General features: G+C 41.2%; 1 non-coding gene across 1 annotated transcript; it reads left to right on the top strand.

Moving 5' to 3' along the window:
* The first annotated feature begins 2,487 nt into the window (after positions 1-2,487).
* On the top strand, positions 2,488-2,561 carry Trnat-cgu (transfer RNA threonine (anticodon CGU)). The gene has a single exon. It is a non-coding gene; the product is annotated as a tRNA-Thr (tRNA).
* Positions 2,562-5,579: the final 3,018 nt, after the last annotated feature.

Raw genomic sequence — 5,579 nt, 5'->3', positions numbered from 1 at the left:
GAACGATATACATGTTCACTAAAACAGATAAAAAATCAGTAGTGTCAAATCTCAAAGAGGAACGACAACTTTCATGACAGGGCAGGTGAATGTAGAGGAACTCTGGCACAAGTTTAAAAGAACTGTTGACCATGCACTAGATAAATACGTACCCACAGGTCATAATTCGAGGGAACCTTCATGGTATACAGTCACTGTAAGGAAACTTCTAAAGAAACGGAGATTACTGCATAATAGGTGTCAAACAAAGCGTAGGGCTACAGACAGAGAAATGCTGAATGAAACGCGTTTGGCTGTCAAGAGAGCAATGCGTGAACCCTTCAATGACTGCTATAGCACAATGTTGTCAAGTGATATTTTACAGAACCCAAAGAAATTCCGGTCGTATGTAAAGGGTGTTAGTGGCACCAAAGGTAGCGTCCAGTCCCCTAGTAAATGAGACGGGAACTGAAATTGAAGGTAACAAACAAAAGTTGAAATGTTCAGCTCCATTTTCAAATGTTCCTTCACAAAGTACAACCCAGGAGAATTTCGTACGAATGAACAGATGAATGAAATAAGTATTAGTGTCAGTGGTGTTGTGAAACAGCTGAAATCGCTGAAATTGAACAAAGCTTCAGGGCCAGATGGAATCCCTGTCATATTCTACACTGAATTTGCGGATGTGTCAGCCCGTCTTCTAACTATACTCTGTTGTAGATCCCCCGAACAAAAAGGCACAGGTCATACCCGTCTACAAGACGGCTAGTAGAAGTGATTTATAACTACTTCCAATATCATTGACAGCGATGTTTTGTAGAATCTTAGAACGAATTCTGAGCTCAGACACAATGAAGTATCTTGAACAGAGTGACCTCCTGAGTGCAACCAGCATGGATTTCGAAAACATCGATCGTGTGATCCCCAACTCGCACTTCCCTCACATGACATACTGAAAACTTTGGATCAAGGGAATCAATTAGGTGCTGTACGTCCTGATTTTTGAAAAGCATTTTACTCAATACCACACCCACGCTTATTGTCAAAAGTGCGACAATATGAGATAACAAGTGGCGTTTGTGACTGAGTTGAGGACTTTTTTTGGCAGGGAGGACGAAACATGTTATCTTGAATGGAGATGTAGAAGCAACTTCGAGTGCGCTCCAGGAAGCGTGTTGTCACCCTTGCTGTTCATGTTGTATATTAATGATTTTGAAGACGATATTAACAGTAAAATCAGGCTTTTTGCAGATGGAAAAAAGTGGTATTATCTTATGGGACCAAACTGCAGAGGTAATCGGACCCTAAGCTTGCACACTACTTAGTCTAACTTACGCTAAGGACAACAGACACCAATGCCCGAAGCAGGACTCGAACCACCGGCGGAGGGAGCCGCTCGGACCCTGATAAGGCGAACCTAGAGCGCCCTCCTACCCCCCGCGGCCTTGCCCATGAAGCTGTTATCTACAATGAAGTACTATCTGAAAAAAGCCGAATACATATTCAATCAGATCTTGACAGGATTTCAAAGTGGAGCATAGACTGGCAACTTGCTTTAAACGTTTCGAAATTTAAAATCTTGCACTTCACAAAAATAAATGAAAGTAGTATCCTATGACTATAATATCAGTGAATCACTGCTGGAATCGGCCAACTCATAGAAATACCTGGGTGTAACAAACACTCTGTAGGGATATGAACTGAAATGATCACGTATGTTCAGTCGTGGGTAAAGCAGGTGATAGACTTCGGTTTATTGGTAGAATACTGGGGAAGTGCAATCAGTCTGCAATGGAGATAGTTTACAAATCACTCGTGCGACCTGTTGTAGAATACTGCTCAATTGTATGGGACACGTACCAGACAGGACTAACAGGGGATATTGAATGTACATAGACAACGGCAGCACCAATGGTCACAGGTTTGTTTAATTCGTGGGACAGTGTCACCGACGAACTGAACTGAAAGACTCTTGGAGATAGACGTAAACTATCCCGAGAAAGTCTATTAACGAAGTTTCAAGAACACACTAATGGTCACAGGTTTGTTTAATTCGTGGGACAGTGTCACCGAGGAACTGAACTGAAAGACTCTTGGAGATAGACGTAAACTATCCCGAGATAGTCTATTAACTAAGTTTCAAGAACAGGCTGTAAGTGGTGACTCTAGGAATATACTTAAATCCCCTTCGTATCGCTCACATGGGGATCGTGAAGATTAGATTAGAATAATTACTGTACGCACATGGCATTCAAACCAACATTACTCCCGCGCTCCACACGTGAATGGAACAGGAAGAAACCCTAATAACTGGTACAATGGGATGTACCCTTTGCCATGCGCCTCAGGGTGCTTTGCAGAGTACATGTAGTTGTAGAAACTTCATTTCGCAGCTTAATGTATTAGCTAAACGTCCGCTTAGAAAATATATTAAAATTGATACATTATCACGAATATAAAGCCGAAAACCACCAAACTGCAACAATTTGGTCTCGCTATTCATCTGTGTCCTCGGTAGCTCAGATGGATAGAGCTTCTGCCACGTAAGCAGGAGATCCCGGGTTCGAGTCCCGGTCGGGGCACACATTTTCAGCTGTCCCCGTCTAGGTATATCAACAACACCTGTGGGCAGCTGAGGGTTTCAATTAATTTTCATTTATTCTAGAGAAGCTGCACGGTCATCAATGGTATGTGTTCTTTCGAGAACAGTTACTATCTTCATATACATACTTAAAGGCTACCCAGCCATTGACCTTCGTCTGTACGAATGCGCACAGGTTGCCCGAACTCTTACGGGAATCGTCACCTTACTGTTGCCGAGTAATGAGTGGATGGGCAAATATCTATTATGTACATTACGAATGTAGATTGTGGACAGTTGGGTATGTGGGTCTCACGGGAAGCGTGCAAGGGATAAGTCCCTGCAGTCGCGCTATTTATCTGTGTCCTCGGTGGCTCAGATGCATAGAGCGTCTTCCATGTAAGTAGGAGATCCCGGGTTCGAGTCCTGGTCAGCGCACACGTTTTCAGCTGTCCCCATCGAGGTATATCAACAACACCTGCCGGCAGCTGAGAGCTTCAGTTAATTATCAATTATTACTCCTAGTGAATTCGTTAGAACAGTTTCGCTCACTCTCAGTGGCTGACAACTGCAATATGAATGCGTCCCAAAGCAGTCTACAGTTACTGAAAGTAGGTTGCAAGCTACTCATTAGAGTATGCACTTACAAAACGAGAAACCAATTTCGTATTACTACCCCTGTTCCATATTTGTATCTCTTCCTCTACAACTACTAGTCATTTCCTCTCCTGTTGCACTCGCAAACAGAGTGGGGGAAAAACCACTGTCTAAAAGCCTCCGTAACAGGCTTAATTTCTCTTCATGGTCCTCACGCGAAACGTACGTTGTCGGCAGTAAAATCATTCTGCAGTTTTTCGCATGTAGTTCATTATAAATTTAATTCCAGGTCATTTCTTGTAAATTATTCTTAAAACCTTTTGTCCTGGATACCCTAATTATTTTAACTGATTTTCGCCTAGGAGTATCCATACTATAAGGCAGTATCGTATTTATCGTAATTAATTGTGCATCATGATTAGAGACGGCATTTGTCATTTTCTTGGTGTATTTCATTATTGTAGATAGCGTGCGTAACTCTCTTTTATATTTGTAAATGCAGTTAATTCACTCACGTTCATGTAAGTAAACAATAATGAATTTAAAGTAAACGTTGGATTTTTCCATCTTCTTCCAGCGAACCGCAGAACCAACCATTACCACACACGCATTTGATCCTAAGCTCCAATAACAAGAAAAAACACCAATACTAATATACGTTGATGGAGATTCATCATCTATCTGTGTTATTACACTGTAAAAAGCACACAAACGACTTGGACGTGTTTTCAGTCTCAGCGTTAAGGCAAGTGCCACTTAAATGACCGTGCACTCCACAACACTCTCCACCTGTATTCATCATCTACTGTGACACACGCTTCACTGGCCGTAGCTAAAAAAAACAACCATCAGTTACGTATGGACGTCTTTCGACAGGAATACCCCTGCAGCAGTCAATGTCTCACTAAATTTATTAACCCGATAAAATCCATCCTGTACCTCTTAGAAATCTTTTGCAGTTTTATTCACAGTGTCTTATATCACGAGACGTGCCGGAGCAGATGTGGAATTTTATTTGAATTTCATAATTAATTTAGCTAATAAACAAGATCGCTATCGCCATCTTGCAGCCGCAGAGCGCCGGTGCCAGAGAACTTACATCACCAGGTTGGCAACATGTGGGTATAATAAGAGGAGGAGGAGATGTCGCTACAGACGTAACGATGAACGTTGCTTTGAAGCTGACGTTGCCATACTGGACGCCCCGAAGCATTAGCAGATTACTGGTTGCGATTCCTTCTTGTTCTTGATTTTTGTCATGCGCACACAAGTTGTTCTAAGTAGTGAATATTACAGTATTTTCCTGACTAACATAGCACCAGAAAGGCACATCCAGACATTTTTCTGGTCTCAAAAGAATAATTGATCCAGTAATACGACGCATTTAGCCTAGCTAATGTAGCTTTGTTTTTGTTATTCATTTAGAATAAACAAGAAGTATGTACGGCGACAAGGATGCTTTCGGAAGCTAGTCTTTTCCTTAACACAGACTGACAAAACTCAAGTTCAACCTTATTCATGGAGGTACAAAAAGAAGGGAGTTGTCGTTATGTCACAAAGTTGAAGCTGACCGCCGTCATTTTATGTACCCCGAAAACATAGGTTCACCGCATTTATATCTCCAAGATTCACGGCGCTTATAGTTCCCCGTGACGTCACACTGATGTGCTGTGTCCTCAGTTTCGACTGTCGGAAATATCTACTGACTCTGGTGATCGTATCCCACATAGCATCTCGTTCTTTGATTGCGTGGAAAGGCAGATGTTCCACCAAAAACGGCAGTCTGCGTCGTTTACGCGTGCACTCATCGACACGATCATAATCTGAAGTTCTGTTTACTATTATTATAGTTCATTCATTCATTAACACTTGTGCCATAGATCATGAATATGATATTTCGTAATGACGTGGAACGTGTCACTTAAACATTTTTTCTTTACACAATTTTTTTTTCTTTTTTCTTTTTTTACAGTTACTACTCCATATCTAAATATTCGTCTATTGAGTAGAAGGAGTTGTCATACAGAAATTCTTTTAATTTGTTTTTAATTGATGGTTGGCCATCTGCCAAACTTTTCATGCAATTTGGCAAATGACCAAAGATTTTTGTGGCAGCATAATTCACTCCTTTCTGTGCCAATGTCAGACTTGACCTAGAATAGTGAAGATCATCGTTTCTTTTAGCGTCGTAACCACGCACTTCGCTATTATTTTTGAACTGGGATGCGTTATTAATAAAAAAAAAATCAGATGTGAACATGTGTATTGCGAAGGTACTGTGAATATCCCGAGTACCTTAAATAATTGTCTGCAACGTGATCTCGAGTGGGCTCCAGTTATTATTCTGATTTCTCGCTTTTTATTTCTGTCACTTAACGTTAGATTTCCTGTTCATCCCTATACAGTTCTGTTTCGTTGACAT

This window comes from Schistocerca gregaria, chromosome 1 (genome assembly GCF_023897955.1).
Source record: "Schistocerca gregaria isolate iqSchGreg1 chromosome 1, iqSchGreg1.2, whole genome shotgun sequence".
NCBI lineage: Eukaryota > Metazoa > Arthropoda > Insecta > Orthoptera > Acrididae > Schistocerca > Schistocerca gregaria.
Note: the sequence above shows the minus strand (reverse complement) of the source record. Positions and strands in the feature narration are given on the sequence as shown.